At 42.8% G+C, this 17505-nt stretch overlaps 1 protein-coding gene and 2 non-coding genes across 7 annotated transcripts in view; 1 reads left to right on the top strand and 2 right to left on the bottom strand.

The window, feature by feature from the left end:
* The window catches only part of CSNK1G1 (casein kinase 1 gamma 1), a 746303-nt gene that overhangs the window by 61829 nt on the left and 666969 nt on the right, over positions 1-17505 (top strand). The gene's annotated exons all lie outside the window — the stretch shown is intronic.
* Positions 8486-8569, bottom strand: LOC144826724 (small nucleolar RNA snR60/Z15/Z230/Z193/J17). The gene has a single exon (XR_013609916.1). It is a non-coding gene; the product is annotated as a small nucleolar RNA snR60/Z15/Z230/Z193/J17 (small nucleolar RNA).
* On the bottom strand, positions 9083-9158 carry LOC144826723 (small nucleolar RNA SNORD79). The gene has a single exon (XR_013609915.1). It is a non-coding gene; the product is annotated as a small nucleolar RNA SNORD79 (small nucleolar RNA).

Below are 17505 nucleotides of genomic sequence, written 5' to 3'. Positions count from 1 at the left end.
CGCCTTATTCTTGGCTGTGGCATCCGCAGGTGTCTGCGCACAACCCCCCCCCCCCGCAAACGCCAAACAAACCAGACTACACAGCAACCCGCCTGCACCTACCCTCAGGAACCAACACCACCGTGCCCACACCGATCCCCTCATATGCCCAACCAATCTCCAAGCTATGGCAAGCCTCACAACTCCCGCCCCCCCCAACCCCATCACGTGGTCTTCCCCACACAGATCTCCTGTAATCCTGTCGGCCCTCTAAGAAATAAACTCAATAAGCTATTGGTATTATCAATTACAATGCGTTTTTTTCATAAATAAAAGGCATTTTCACTTACAATGCGAGAGTTTAAGTTATTGGCATTGTAAATGACAATGCCATTTATTTATCTGTTTTCAAAACCAACACGCAGCTAAAAAGTTTGTCATTTACGATGCCAATAGCTCAAACTTTTGCAAATGCGAGACCTATTGCATTGCAAATACTTGTTTTTCTTAAGAAGGTTTTCTTGTCCGTACTAAATAATCTGGGCTTTCTTTCCTGATGTAGAAATGCAGTTACCCATTTCTTGTGCACTCCCTAAGAAAAGTTGATTTAGATTCCTTTGTTTCAGTGCAGCTCCCTCTTGCTTCTGGAAGTACATGATAACTTTGCTGATGATGGCCACTTGGCTGCACGAAAGACTGCTTTGGGTGATGCCAACCTTGATTTCCCATAATGAATTTTGTTAATTGCCAGGGCTTAAACTACCAGTTTTGTCATGCCCGAGGATGAAAGATTACAATTTTCTTACAACCCATAATTGGTATTTCGCTCCATTTTCAATGCTATTGAGGTGATGGTCCATTTGGCACTTCTTATCCATACTGACATCAGTAATTTAGCCTTTTTGATTACATTGGGGAGATATCCAGAAGGCAGAGGAACTTAAGCCAACTCTGTATCGAGGATTATCTTTAGATGGAGATAGAAGCAGAACCTCCGTTTTGGTGGGGTTCATTCTTCGTTTGGTGTTGGGTGTACATCAGAGTAGATTTCCATTTCCTGTTGCAAAGATATGATTAGAACCATTTCAACACAGTCCTCTGCACCAAGACTGTTTTGGAATATGTCAAGAGAAAATATTGTGTTTGATGGGAGAAAACGGTTTCAATCAATTAGGAAGCTTAAGCCATTATCTACCTGCAGGGGAGTGGTTTCAGAAATTATTCTTTTAGATCCTTAATGGTTTTTCCTGTTCATTGCAACACACAGTACTGTCTATGTGGATAGGTCTGCTCTCTATAAACGTGGCCTGATCTGAAACCTGACTAAAGGTCTTTTTCCCCCAATCTATAAAGGTAGTTTTTCAGTTGGTTTTCAACTCAATTTTCATGGACTTTGGCCATAAACAAGATGACCGAGGGGCCTATCTATAGTTGTTTAGGTCTGCATATCCTGTAAGACTTTACACATCTAGCGTTTAGGCAGCCCTGCCAAAGGGTTGAGTTTACTATGTTCAACTTTTTGAGTAAATGAGGATGAGATTGGGTCATCTATGTATGGCTATGTGAAGTGTCTGTCAGTGCTTGAGGGAGAGAGACCGTCACTGGGTTTAAACTTCTACCACCTATATTTGAATTGAACTGCAATGGTTGTTGTTTAAAGTTGTTGAAGATCTACAGTTAAAATACTGTAAGTATTTTGCAAGGAGAAAGTTTCCATTTTGGTCCAGCTGTCTGTCAGTAGATGCTCTTGATTTATCAGTGTTTTGGTCCCATCGCTTTGTAGTCCCCGCTTCTGTGAGCCTTACACATCTGTGTGCCCTAATCAGCCCAGAGAGCCAGGTCACAGCAACGGTGATAAGAGCACCACTCCGTGTAGTGCAATTTTACTTTAAAACGTCTGTTTTTTTCACAGTGTGACTCTTTAGATTTATTTACTCGTTTTCCCTAAACTGTGCTAAAGATACTACAAGGCAAACCTCTCCACCCCTCTCCCTTTCTAGAATCTAAAGGCAAAAACAATTTCCTAAGACAAGTGTTTAATAGACTGCTTAACCTGTTTTCTGGTTTGAAATTGTTAGAAAATTGTATGTAGCACTAGCTTTTGACTAAGAGGTTTTTTGTGAGTGCATCAAAAGCATTATATATTATTACATTTTGGCCTTACCTGCAGACTTGAACATGTCCTGCAAAGTGTGTATTTTTAGGTCTCGTGTGGCATGACCGCGCATGCGCTGCTCGCCTCGCGAGATTTATTGTTGACCAGGACTTTCAGAAGAGGGCTTTAAGCCCTGCCCCTCATTTCCATTGGCTAGCTTCACCGTTTATGCTAAACGGTGGCCTGCCATTAGAAATGAGGGTTTTCTGTAGACGCCCTTTCGCCTCCAAACCGGACTCGGTGCCCTGCTTTGCGTCTTGTCGCAAAGCAATTTCTTATCTTTATCGGGACATGTGTTTCTAATTTGAAACACATGGCCACATAAAGACAAGAGATCGAAGCTTGTTTAAGCGTTGCTTTTGGCCCGTTGCTGCTTCCACCCTCCGACCACCCTATTACAGAAACGCAGCATTTCCCAGCATTTGCAATGTAAATGCTGCAGTGCTGGACACCAGTTTGTTTTAATTTGACCGTCCCGCTTCTTTTAATTTGAATATATTTTATTTACATTGTTGCATTTCGCCCGGTGCAGTTTGTTTTCATTGCGCCGCCCCTCCTTGAAGTCCCTTTAACCATTTTGGAACTGCAGTAGTGGTATTCCTGAGCCCCAACTTGCACGTTATTGTCAAGCCTCTAAATGTGGCGCAAGAAGAGATTAACTTGTTGCCTGGAGCCCATTTTGGAAGGAACATTAAGTGAAAGGCCAAACCTGCTTTGTGTTACTGACTCACTTTCACTTGTTTTCTTTGTTGCCAGGGCCATTTTAGAGCTTTTTGCAAACTGCACTCACTGTTTTCACTCACACCTACTATCAGTATTTTGCTGGTGTTAACTGGTGTGCAATTGGGTATTTTTGTTTTTTAAATAGCACACACAAATACAGTATAATTTCAATTTGCACCAGTTATTGCCAATGCTTGAGTCAATGTAGAAATCGCCGCCCCAGCACCAGGGCTGTGTGCCTCTATGATGCAGTATGCACAGGTGACTACCCCAGCACTGTTTAGTGCGCAGGGGACGTATGCTGAAGATGCGCTGCGACGATCATCAGATAAAAAGAAGCACCTTGGATGCTCCTTACAGCTCTTGCTTCCAGATCCCCCTCCGCCCGACACACATGCACGCTCTGCGGTGGTTTTATTTACAGGCGCACCATCCGGGTCGCTCAAGATGTCTTTGTACTAGCAAAAACGTGTTTTAATGAGTGCCCGTTGGTAAAGTATTTGTGAAATAATTACAAATCTGTTAAAATCGGAGCAACAATCCTCCAGTCATACAGAACTTACACTGGTGCTGCTCACTGGAGGGTTCACACTCTGCTTAATCAATTGTTGGCCTCACTGCTGAGACGGCGAATAAAATGCTATTTAGTGTTTAATTGTATTAGAGCATGAATTAGAAGACTAACGAGTAGTAGTGAGACCACCCAACAATTCTCCATCATTTGGCAAGTAAGGAGTCATTCAGGAGTGGTAACACTCCGATTCCGGACTGCCTAACTATCGGCCCGCCCACTGTTTAGTCTGGTAAAGATGGTGCTTGCCTGTGCAGCAAGAAAACAATCAAAAGTGTATGTTCGTATGGACTGAATTATTTTTCATATAATTTTTAAGACCTAAATGTTCCATTAAGGCACATCATAGATGCTATCTGTATCCTCGAAGGTCCATTGGTCCTGAGAAGGGAAAGGTGATTGGGGAGGGCAAGTTCTAAGACCACATTTATGGAGACAGCTGTCCTACTAGCACTAGTTTGGGCTTGTGTGCATGTTTTTGGGGAGTATGGACCGATCCGGTGGATTAGTGGACTACCCCGAGGTCATTGGTTTGAGCCCCTGAGGTACCCCTCTGTCGTCTTTCACTCCAGGTCGATAATAGAAGCCCTGGTAACGTTTGCTAACTTTCTAAAGCCCCTAGAGGCTCCCTCGGAGATGAACTGTACGAAAGATATGTCTATTCTGGATGTGAACTGTAGTTTGATGGGTACAGTTTGCACATTTCAAGTGCTTCTAGGAGTAGAAGACTATTGTTTAACTGGCCCTCAGTGCACACAGTTCACTTGGGCTCGCATCCAGAATATAATGGATGTGTTGCAAAACATTTTGTAGTTTATATACAGGTAACACGTTATTACCTCATCAAGAAATGTGGTAATACCACTCTCTGCACAAGTCCTGCATGCCTTTTATCATACGCCAAAAACCAGTGGTAACTCTACTCCTTCGAATGCTAAAAAACATGCAAGTTCTTTCTCATATAAAAAAGCTTTCGGTAATGGTAACATCACAAAATCGTATTACCGCTACGAGCCTGACCTTCTACAACTGAGGGCCATTCACAGATGTTGAGCTTGTGCTTAGCTGCCATATTGGTGTTGATTACTAAATGTGGTCTGTGGCTTGTCCTACCTGGTGCAAAGCGTGGTGTGTGCTAGTGTAGTGCACTGTGCTTGGCCCTTCCTGGCCTTATATGATGAACGTAGTTGGTCTCCCACTTGTACAATGTCAAACTGTATATAGCCACCTCCATATGCTCAATTTGGATTCCGTCATGCCCTGGTGTCGCCCCGTTAAACAGTTGGCATCAATAGTGGTGCATGGATGCCATCGGCCACGGTACAAGCAAGCACAAGCATTTGCAATGCAATAGGTCTCGCAGTTGCGAGATTTTCAGCTTTTGGCATTGTAAATGACCACGCCTTTTATTTATCTGTTAAAAAAAGCTGTAATAATAAGTCATTGTCAGTTACAATACCAATAGGTCAAAGTTTCTTAAATGAGACCTATTGCATTGCAAATGCTTGTTTCTTTCTATCCAAGGAAATTCTGAGTTTACGAACAGCTGCCTCATCCACAACCCCTCACCCCAGCATACCAGTTTCTGCTTTGCTGATTGGCCCACATGGCACCTGACCAGGCCTTTGCCATCCCCTAACACCTTGCACAGTCCCTTAAGTTTGAGTTCACATGTTTAAAATAGGTTTCTTATTGGTTGTTGCCTCCCTGGTCTGATTGGTGGCTAGGGTTTGTGTTAGACCGGAGGACGAGGATAAAGATATAGATACACTACTGCTATTCCAGTACAGTTAACAGCATCACAAATAGCCTACCTGCTACAAGCCCAAAAGGATACTACTCACCCTTTCAGAAAACAAATTTACGTAACCACCAAAATACAGTCTCTAAACTGCCTACGAATAAATGCACGGTCCTTTTCTAAAAATAAGCACCGCATCTATGACCTGCTCACAGACCTACAACGTGACTTGCTTTTCATAGCTCAATCATGGTTGTGGGATGACATGACTCCAGTATTGCACAAAGATGTTTCTCTAGGCTATCAAACTCTCACACATAATCGCATAGGTAAAATAGGAGGCGGACTAGCTACTATAGTCAAGGAAACCTTAAATCCCACCAAAGCTGGAGTTACTAGATTTCCTTACAAGTTTGTGAGGCCCTCATCACCAGATGTAACCTTACATCAACTGTCTCCTCTAATTTTCTCCTTTACAGAACATTGCCTAGCAATGGAAAATTCCCAGGCACATTTCTAGACTCAATTCTAGACTTTCTGACCGTACACTCGAACATATGTGACATAAACATTTGTTTTGATAAACCTAATATGCCCCATCTGTGAACTATAATCACTAACTTGGACACTGAACCTATATAAGATCAAACCCACAGACATCGCTAGACATCCTAGATGTCATTTTGCCAATCCAGAACTAGCCACTTTCCAAAGGATTACTCCAGTCCTGTCATCCGAGAACCATCTGGTAGCTTTCCACCACAAAAAAATACAACACTGCACACCTAAGGCCAGATTTTCAGCAAGCACACATTGGCCTTGGAACAAACGGAATTTTGAGGACCAAGAAACACAGCGAACATCCAACACAGATCTGCACACAATAAACGCAGGAGAAAAACTCAGAGAGGCTCCTGGAAGCATTTGGCATCGTAATTCCACAAGAAACAACTGAACTTACCAAAAGAAAACCAGCACCTTGGATGAATGGAGAACTAAACTAGCATTTACAATGCAATGGTCTCGGCAATATTCTAGGTAGAGCTATTGGTATTGCTCATTATTTTTTAATCTTTTTTGTATCCCTAAATAAATGGCATTGTCATTTCAATTGGTATTAGCTTTTCTTTTGCATATGTGATACCTATTGCATTAGCAGAGAGAGAGTGAGGTAGTGAGAGAGAGAGAGTGAGATATTGAAATAGAGAGAGAGTGATGTAGTGAGAGAGAGTGAGCTAGATAGAGAGTGAGGTAGTGAAAGAGTGAGGTAGGGAGAGGGATGTTGTGAGGTAGTGAGATATAAGCATAGTGATGTTGTGATGTAGTGAGATGGAGAGAGGTAGTGAAAGAGAGTGAAAGTGAGTTAGTGAGATAGAAAGAGTGAGGTAGTGAGATAGAGAGTGATTGAGGTAGTGAGTTAGAGAGAGAGAGTGAAGTTGTGAGCTAGAGAGTGAGGTAGTGAGAGAGGAGGTAGTGATGTTTTGAGAGAGAGAAGTTGAGATAGTGAGGTAGTGAGATAGATAGAGTGGAGTAGTGAGGTAGAGAGAGTTATGTAGTGAGATAGGTAGAGAGAGTGAGGTAGTGAGAGACAGAGTGAGGTAGTGAAAGAGTGAGGTAGTGAGGGAGAGGGATGTTCGGAGGTAGTGAGATGGAAACAGTGAGTGAGTTTGTGAGGTAGTGAGATAGAGTGAGGTAGTGAAAGAGAGAGTGAAAGTGACTTAGTGAGATAGAAAGAGAGAGTGAGGTAGTGAGAGAGTGAAGTTGTGAGGTAGTGAGAAAGAGAGTGAGTTAGTGAGAGTGATGTAGTGATTTTTTGAGGGAGTCGTGATATAGTGAGAGTGAGATAGAAATAGATAGAGTGAGGTAGTGAGAGAGAGAGTAAAGTTGTGAGGTAGTGTGTTTGAGAGTGATGTGGAATGCATGCTAACAATAAGCAACAAACAAACATGCTACAAATACCTCCCACCCCAAGCCCGGCACTTACCTCTCATGCCGTTAATCAGCACACATAAGCTGTCAGGAGAAACAAGAACAATCTATCCCAGGTTCATTAGCGCTCGTTCCACTGCCCATGATGGACCTGGCATAAAAGACAACAGTTTCCTGATACACCGCAAAACTCTCCAGGCACAAGAGAAACGAGAGCGGCGACCTCATCAGCGGGATGGGGCGGGAAAAAGTCACGGTCAGCGGGAGGGGAGCACCCCTGGGAGTTGGAGGGCCCGCTTTGGCCTGTCTCTATCGAGAGAGCCTGCTGTCACTTGGGAGCAGGCCTTGGGTTAGAGGGAGCGCCTTTTGTAAAGTGATCTCCTCCAAACACATTCCCAAAACCCCAAATAGGAGGTGAGGAAGGACCAGGGCACCACAGCGAACAGGCAAGGCCCAAGCTAGTTAATTTGGCTTTAAGGGAAAACAGAGGCCTGGACTGGGATTTGAAGTGCTGAAATCCGGATCACAGTTCACCAAAACAACCACTCGACTCTACTTTTAACATGCTGTCAAAAGCAGAGAGGGCCGACACCGGATCAAAAATACCAGAGAGCTTCAAAGACCAAGCAAAAATGGCATTCCAAAGACACCACAATTTTCTTCCATTTTATTATAAAGAAAAAGGTTATTTTCCTTTGGGGATATCCAGGGCCCAGATGGATGAGTTGGTGCGTTTTCAAGTTCAGGAATTTGTATAGCGCACTACTCACCCAGAGGGTCTCAAGGCGCTTGGGGGAGGGTGTGTGCATTACTTATCGAATAGCCATGATTTTAGCTGCTTTCAGAAGGATAGGTGGTTCTGTGTAAGGCGGAGGTGAGTGGGGAGAGTTCCAGGTTTTGGCCGCTAAGTAGGAGAAGGATCTTCCTCCCATGGTGGATCTATGGATGCGCGGAATTGCGGTGAGGGCTTGATTGGATGATCGTAGTTGGCGGGTGGGTGTGTAGAAGAACAGTCGTGTGTCGTGCGTTCTGAGCTTTTAACATCCTTTGAAGGTTATTCAATAATGAATTACATATCTTCTCATTTAAAAAGCTTTTTTTCTCTTTATGAAATACTCCGATACTCACTAAAGCATTTTTTTGTTAAACCTTTCAATTGAAGCCTCTGTACATCCCTTCTTCCATTTCTTGGAATTTAGTGAACGATGCCATAATAATAAATATCGCATCTTGCAATTTTCAGGTTAAGTTTAGTGTGCTATAAATTGTTTTGGGATAGTCTGAATGTTCATATTAGGTTTCTTGCTTTTTGCCACCTAAGCATTTGAGGAAAGAAGACAATACGCGGGCATTTTGAACGGGTGACCCCAAACTACAAAAAAAGGAATGCATACATCAAATAGGAGCGAAAGACAAGAGCTCTTATTCACCACTGTTCATCTGCTGAACTATGTGATCATCATGATATCGATCTCGGCGCAGATCCATCGCGTGCTACTATAATGCAGTACACACTAACAGTACTACATGCAGGGTACCCTCTAAGAAACACAAAGGAATCCTGCCTGAGAAGTCGTTTAACTAGGGCAGAGGCTAGCACGCAGCACATGCCCCTCGAGCGATTTATGAAGTTTCATGCAAAGCTCTCTGGTGATAAACGTGTACTTCTGATAGTGTGACTTGGCTAAAAACGATTAAGTACAATTACATGCCTTTCATCAACAAAATAACCATATCAATCTAGTGAGGAAAACAAACTGGCACGAGAATTTAAACACCTTCAACCAACACTTACCAGCTTCATCCGGGCACGTCCGTTTCTCCATCGCCACGTCCATTGGCAGCCCACTGAAATGTAATCCGCTTGTTCTCGGTCACCTCAGAACCAGTGCAATTTCCAGCAAATGTGGTCCTACAATTATGAAAGCAGTATTTTAGTGAGCACGTTATCCACGGGTACATTTCCACGCCAGTCAGCCCTGTGCACTTTCAGCTCCAAGTGTATCCCTCATCCTTTTTCAGAGAGATTCCCATGTGTTTAATAGTCATCATAAGCAGCACAGAGCTAGATTGTAGATTACAAAACTAAATGTAACATCTAGAACCATTCCATAATACACGATCAAGACGCCAAGAACAGAGCTAGGAGGACGAGGGGCAATCTACTGAACACGTCTAGGATTCCCTAAATAGGGGCGGATAAATGTACGTAGTAAAGTTGTATTCTTTACTGCTTTCGCTGGCCTACCCACAGTTTAATTCCTTCGAGTTATTACAGATCGAGCGTCCCAATACCAGGTGGAGCACTCAACCATTTGAAATGTAAATATACATCACTGCAAGTGAGACTGAAGTTATAACGACATGAATATTCATTTTTTTTTTTTTTTTAATTGTCACTGGATTCGCCTTTGCTAGCTCCGGGGTTCAAACAGCAAGCAAGGCATTTTGAAAACGCATTTGAGCCATGCCATGTCGAAAATGTTCACTTTTTTAAGCATTTGTCAGAGCAGGCAGTGCAGTATTGAAGAAAGGAATGGTAACAAGACCGTATTTACCTATTTACTGTCGTTGGTCCATCCCCCATTCCTAAAAGCAATGAAAAACATTTTAGTCACAAATTTCTGGTAATACAAATGAAACACGTGCGAGCCTCCGTTGATCATATGCGGTCAGGAAAACGTGTCCACTGCTCTTACATCACAGGCTCGGTCAACTATACTATAAGCCGGACCCTAAATGAGCGAAAGCTGCGGCGACCGTGCCGAAGCCCCTCGACACAGTCTGGACATAAAGCCGCCCCATCCCCCCCCCCCCCCCCACAGACTGGGAAGTTAGGGGGGGGGCTCAAAAGTAAGCATTTCACACAAACGGTTAAGTTAGGATCATTCCAACAGGCTAAAAATAACCTAACCGCTTCTCACTACTCTTGTTCTCTTTTATCAAGCTGATGCACCGGCGTTAATGAGAAAAATCAAGACATTAACTGCGTTGGAAGGAGATTATCGACATTAAAGAAGCACCACACCTTGTTACGACACATTCCCGAGTTGCAGCAGCACTCGGCGTTCAATTAAACTTTAAACAGGCAATGAGCGACTGGCTAAAACGTGAACATTAAAACATAAACTGCAGAAAATCTCAAGTTTAATTCCTTTGAATTATCGTTGTGCAGGTGAATGCCCCAAAATATAGTTTAATATTAACGGAAACATATTTGAACTCAAAAATTGTGTATAAATCCGTCATTAGAGTCATGTAATGCTGCAGCTCTCAGACGAAACATTTTAGAGATACGAACATCACAAATCACAATCGATGCACATTTAAAAGCGTGCGATTACATCGTTCTTCCTTCTACGCTGATCTCGGCTATCGACTGCAAAGGTTACTCCCTACGCTATGATGCGACTGGCCAAACATTGAACCGTACAATCCACATTCATCAAGACCACGTGAGGCCTTGTCTAGCTCGCTCAGTAACTGCGCATACATTGCAAACTTATTTAGGAATGTGTCTGAGAAATTGCATTCTGCAGGCAAATTACCTGTCACTGATTTGGTCGATTTGACATTATTTTGCAGAATGTTTCTACTCTGCAGCCTGTAGAACGGTATGTGAGCCTGCCGTATGTCAAATGTCACAGAAATCTAATCAGAAATTAAGTCTTCCATACATGCAACCGCTTAATCTGTGTCTTGCATGAATACAGTGCCCAAGTGTAGTTCATGTGTTACGTGAAGTTTATCTTTGAAACCACGCATTGCCAGCAATGGCAAAGTATAGTAGTGCTTCTTGGGTGCTAGAAACTCTAATCGTTTTGCTCAGCAAGGGTGCTGGGGTATCCTGTGGTATTTGTACTGTGGAGTGTAACACTCCTAAATCGCTTACCTTGTACTTTTCATCTTGGACCATTCATCTGAAATTGTTAAGGAAACACGCTCTGTTCCTCAGGGAAGATGGAAAAAGGTGGGCCATTTGCGCTGTCGTCGGCTCAAGACTCGATTATGCATATTCCACTGTATCTAGGACTAAATGACAGACTCCATGGCCCCAGAGGGCCCCACTAATTCAAAAGCCTATTTTTATTAGAACGTAACACCACTCCCCACTCCTTCCATAATGCCAGAAACACAACCCCAGAATTCATTTAAAAAAAAACCAATCAAATTCAAAGCTGTGCTAGCGGTCTGTCGGGTGCCGCGTCGCTCCGGACTGTGTCATGTCCGCTGCCAGCGCCCCACGGGGTCAGGGGTAGGTGCGGGAGGAGGCGCAGGGTGTGTCCGGTCGCAGATATTAGAGGCCCCTCGGTCGGGCTGCATTGTCCGCGCTGGGCCTCAGGTGAGTGCGGAGCGGGAGGGAGGCGGGCCGGGGAATGTAATGGCGGTGGCGGCCGTTGCTCCCGAAGAGAGGGGAGCCGAGGGCTGAGCACTTAATCCTCTATGGTACAGGAGTAAAAGTTGATATGAAAATATACGTATTACCTGCATTTGTATCGGGGCTGCCAGCCCTCCCATGACTCAGCAACCCGAGGCACGGCTCTGCTTCCTACCACGGCCGCTCAGGCCTACCTGAGGGATTTCATCAGCAGCTGCCACTACGAACTCCACGGTGCGTGGTTGTGCTCCAGGCTGACGGGAGGACCTCTTGAGTGAAAGAAAGAAGTTAAAACATGTAGTTTACATACCTATGAATAATAATCCGTTTAAACAGGCACTATTGTTCGGTGACTCCAGAGGACAGCGAGGAACGGCTCACCTTCACAGCGAAGGAAACAAAATGGCGTCCTCAAGCTTCTGAATTTTTTCGGATTGGGGGCGTGGTTTTGCTGTTTTGAGTGACGGACAACGTCACTGTCTAAAGAACAGCAAAACTTACGCCCCCAAATCCGAAAAAGACGGGGCTAAATCGGAGTGATGGCTCTCTCCTCCAATGGCTGGCCTCCCTTTAGGTTCTTGAGTAGCATGCAACTCACCGAAAAACGCTTCCGGGGTAGAACGAGCTCTATAAATACAATTTGCAATCTTTTGTTCACTGGTTGAAGTTTTCTTGGTCTGTTTCTGTAATAAAAGGTCTCAGTACTCTTCTTTCGAATTTAGAGAGGGTGGAGTGTTTGAGATAGTTTTGCCTTTCATACACCTTTCTTTCTTGGTTGTTTCAACTTTTCAAAATACCATTTGCGTTGAGCGCTTGGTGTGTTTTTATTTTTGGGAGATGCAATTAATTCCATGGATAAATATATGGTCTCATGGTAACTGTCCTCTGGTACGCAGTCCATAGTGATTTGTCAGATTGTACGGGAGATGGTCTCAGAGCATAGTGTCTCAGCTGTGCTGATCTCTCTGGTCCTAAGTTCCTCATTAATTGGTTAATCAATGATTTTATATGATGCATAGTTTATGAAAAATCAAATCAGTAGGTCATTTGAGCATTTGATGTCTAATGGTTGCTGGACCCTACTAGACCTACTGTCTTCTAGGGCAAGGTCTGTAATGAACCACCTTTGATATAGATACGTCTGGAGGAGAGTTGTTCAGGGTTGTTTATGGTAAGGAATTTTTCAGGCTGGCAGTTTTTGGGTCATTATGGAGTACAAATGTTTTTTAGTTTTAGGCACCCCCCCTACTTTGTACTTAAGATCCTTCTTACTGCTTCCAGCGATAGAGGGCAGATACTGAATCTGTCTTTTAGTTCTTATTGAAAGAGTTTCTTCTGTCTTGTTTTTCAGAATACTATTCTGTAGTTTCTTTGAAGACCTAATTGAATCTAGGATTTGAGATGGTCCAGTAAGTATTGTAGAGGGCAAGAACTGATGGGGGCACCCTGTAAGTGGTATGTGAAGAAGATTGTAGCTAGTACAGTTAATTGGATGCCTTTCGTATCCCCCTTTCCCTGTTTCTTATTCACTGGCTGGCTTCTCTATTTTTGTTTTCTCCCACCTCTGCAGAATTTCTTCTTTACTGTTCTCTGATTAGGTTACTGGTGTCCCTCCATTGCTTGGATTCAGGGAACAATTTTACACTTTTCTTCTAGCTTCATAGGCGTGGGTTATATTTTCCAGCTCTATCACAGGTGCTGCCCACCTCAGTTACTCTCCTTCCTGCTCTTTGTTGCTTCTCCCCGCTGGTGTGGGTTTCAAAAACCAAAAAACCCTACACACCACTACCGTTGACTTTGCTGTTGCACCTCCTGTTGAGGTTTGGCAAAGAAGCATTTTTCTTTTGACCGATACAGAAGAATAGTGGCTGAAAAGAATTAGTAGAGCCAATAATTTTGCATTGCTTTTAAAAGTAGACCGATTGGATGTAGCAGTGCTTGCGTTGTCATGACCGAATTGGTTTATGAAGACGACCAGTGATGGCCTTGGTCAAGCTTTAATAATATTCTGCCTTAGAAATGTAGTTGAAAGAATAGTGTGTGCAGCTATGCAGCAATTGATGAGGATCTTGCCAGCCTTGCTTTCACAAGGCTGCTGCCTAGAGGCGCAGGAGGTGGTTGTGGAACATCCATTGTCTATGTTCCACTGACATGAACGGGTTTGGTCCTTGAGCAGTATTGTTGAGCTTAGAGCTTAGTAAAGCAAAATGGAATAGTTTGTCCTGAATACGCCTTCGCATCTGTTCTTACCAGTAATGGGCGCTTCTGACGGACCCACTTACCCTTTGAAAGAAGTGGCCTTTATGAGTTTATAATGGTAACTTCAGTACTGCACTTGGAGATCATAGAAGTGGCACCATGTTTTTGGTGCAGTTGCGGTGTAGGACAGAAGATAATGGCTGAGAGTTTTAAAGTGGAGCAATCCTTCATGTGCAGTTTCAGTGCGCTTGTACATGGGCGATGGGGAAGAAAACTTAGACTAGTAAGAGTAGATTGCGGCGTGCTGAGATTTCAAGTTATTTAATACTCAGTCTGAAAGCCAGATTTAGATGCTTCTCCCAGAGTGGATGGCCCTAGTATCTGTGACTGGAAACATTTCTGCCAGGACGTTGTTTGGAGATGGTGTACACTTGATGGGTTTTTAGAAATTGAATGAAACATGCTGAAGGTTAACTAATAGTCATTCTACTTGCTCATTGGTGCTTAAAGAATAGAAAATCTAAATAAAATTATAATTGATGAAGCAACTTGTACATGCGTTTTGCTTAAGTGAACGTTTTTGGGGGTCTTTGAATACTGGTGGTAGTGAGGATGCTGTTGGTAGGACAGTATTTCTAATTAGGGTCTTTGTGTGAGAAACTAGGAAAGAGGAGAAAGTTGGGTGGGGTCTTGTAATGTTTGCCTCTAGGAAGCAAAATGTAAATTGGTCAACTCGAATCCCTCTACCTGACTGTAGGCAGTGCTATGATCCAGTTAGGGATTGACTTCAGGAACAATATCGAATTGGAAGTAGCAATTTAGCCTGCGAAATACAACAGCAATGTGACTAACAAACCTAAAGGAGTGTGATCATATTTCTTCCACACTGTGTTCCCTCTGCTTGTTCCTTGCCTGGAAAATGGTGCTGTTTAAGCCTCTTAATTGTTTATCATGTCTCTTAATCACCATCTCAATGAGCTTATGGTGTCCAAGGTCTCCTGGTACAAACCTTTCATGGGTAATTTATTGGTAACAGAGGGCTTCTGATGGCAATCACAAGGTACAGGCATTTTATACCCTTGACCTTTGTTCTGTACCTTATCTTTTCAAATTTTAATGTTAAAGGCTATGACTCTGGGTCCCCCACTAGCCCCCTCCCCCCACACTCACCTACTTAATGCTTGAATCTTAGTAGCTATAGTTAGTATTGGTTTAAATTTCGTGTCTAAGGCTCCACCTTACCTACTAGTTGTTCACTTTGCCAGGCAGGAGATTTCTACTAGATATGTGAAAAACCTGCTTGTCCCACAGGTCATGGTGCCAATACTATTAACTTCTGCACGAGAACCTATTTCCCTTGGAGGAAGAAGGACTGCGCCTCACACCAAACCATTACAAGATGTGCATGTTTTTCTTTTGTTCTAGGTTCTATATCCAATGTCAGAACAAAGAAGTTCCTGCTCCAGGCCTCTAATGAAGAAGAGGAGCAGAACACTTCTAGGGATACTTTTGCAATTAAGTGTTCCAAGTTTGCAAAGTCAAGGTCATTAAATATAAAATGAAGCAATATTGGCAACCCACGCTTGATTGGGGAAGGCCATGTGATTGTTTTAATATAATCCAATATATATTCAAGTTTGGGGGGTTATGTCAGCAATGTTATCACTGTTTGTGGAATTGGTTTTGCCTTGTAGCGCTGTTCCTGAATCCATTTTAAGTACTTTTCTTTAATTAGTCTGAGTTTATATACACATTTAGTATCCATTTACTGTGTTTTTGTCTAATTTGTTTTCCTTTGCTGTCTGCAAGTATTTCATTGGAGTCCAGACTTTGACTGCTATTAAAAGCTGAGTAAGGGTCCTTTTGATCTCGCCTTCCTTTTTGTGCAGGAATGTGCTTAGCTAAATTTGGTGGTGGATATGGCTTGGTCATTGCTAACGATAGTCTAACCATCTTGCTTAATGCCACAGATTCTTATATGGATGATCCCTTAAACATGGGTGCTCTCGGATGGTTTTTTAAAGGCTTCTTCAATTAAGATGTTCTATATAACCAATAGTATGAACGTTATCCCTTTTTAGATCTACTGTATGTACATTTGTCACTATTAAATGTGGAAAGTTTGCACTCCTCTGTGCTTGAAGCCTACCTCAAATCACTCCAAAGCAGCCATGGCATGGGAATGTGCCTCAGACGGTTGCCAACCTAATTAAGTAGCAACATTTTCATTTGCAATAGCAGAACAGTTAAATTGTGTGAAGTAATCAGAACCCTACGAAACCCGTAAATAGGGGTCAACAAGGAGTTCGATGACCACAGGTCAGAACTTCTCCAGTGGCTAGATCTGTTGAGAAATTGCTTTGTTGTGCTAATCCCCACCCCTTTCCTAAAGTTTTTGATTCCCTCACCTCCACTTAATTTAAAGTGCTTCTGTATGCCTCACCTAGAGTCAAATAAACTTGGCATGAGAACCTGGCATGGTCCCTGGGTTTTCCCAGAGATGAGTTTGCCTATAGCTAGACTTACATATAACTTTTTGTACCCTGAACAACAGTAATTGACAATGCCAAACTAAGTGGACCTATTGCCTTTTTTGAGAGTCGTTCTCATGATTAGCCTAGCTCATTTAGCTGATCATTCCCGCAACACTGCATTTTGTGAATTAAACTTCAATGGCAACATTGCCTTTAAAGGTACTCTGACCACCACAGAAGAGGTGCAACTAGATGGGGTGGATGGAGAGAAAGATTAGTGGGTAGTTGTATCATAAAATATTTTTGCCAACTGGTTGTTGGCTAAAAAGATAAACGTTAAGACTTTCTATGAATAGAATGGTGAGTTGTGTATATTGTAAAAGTATTCTGCCCTTCTGTACTTCTTCCATATGCAGTTACTTGGAGAGAATGGTCTGACAATTTGAACTTTGATGAAACATGCTTGTTTTGACCTTAACGTTATGTAGCATAGACGACCTGCACCGAAACAACTACAGGACACCGAGTGAGATATAACACCAACTCCACACGAAACCCCCCCTCCCCTCCGCATGCATCTGACATTGAAATACAGATCACACCCGCAACCGCATACATAATCATACTACACTAGTAGCTTCGCAAAAGTTTTCCCAGTTCACCCCCAGGTTCAATGGGGATCCCTTACCCCTTCTTCTCCCTTAATTTCTCTCCCACCCCCATCACATCGGTGGTTCCGAATCCGATGAGCACCTAGTGGGGATACACTAATGCACCATTGAGTAAGAACACACCATATAGGATTAGGAACGGAACACCTAAAAGGCCCTGATCTACGCTGACGTACCTAATCACTGGCACGTACTCGCACATTATCTCAAATCTGAGGCTGGGCACAGGATAACGCTTGGCGTGGGATCAGTACCATGCCTGTACTATCAGAACTCATAATGAACGGTGTAAGCTATTCCTCTCAATGTGCTTACTCGATTAATAATTGACAAGTGTTTATCTAATCCACAATGAAATGTTTGTTTTAGTTATTTTTCTATCGATTATTGTGATGAATGTAACTGAATACAAAACTCCAATAAAAAAAATTCAAACAAAAAAAATATAGCATAGACGACCTGCATGAACATTTTTAAATGTTTTTATTTTGTAACAATTTTAGCAGAGGCCTATCTTCAAAGAGCAGCTTAGAGCTTTGCATGGAACGTTTTCTTATTAAAGCAGGCACTAAGCAGCTGAAATGTGACAAAGGGCAGTGGGAGCATGTAATTGGGACGACTCCATATTGTGATGTTGTTTTTTGCATGCCATACTTAAATTAAACATATTTAAATATTTCACATG

The sequence above is a fragment of the Lissotriton helveticus genome, chromosome 3_2, assembly GCF_964261635.1.
Source record: "Lissotriton helveticus chromosome 3_2, aLisHel1.1, whole genome shotgun sequence".
In the NCBI taxonomy this organism is placed as follows: Eukaryota; Metazoa; Chordata; class Amphibia; order Caudata; family Salamandridae; genus Lissotriton; species Lissotriton helveticus.
Note: the sequence above shows the minus strand (reverse complement) of the source record. Positions and strands in the feature narration are given on the sequence as shown.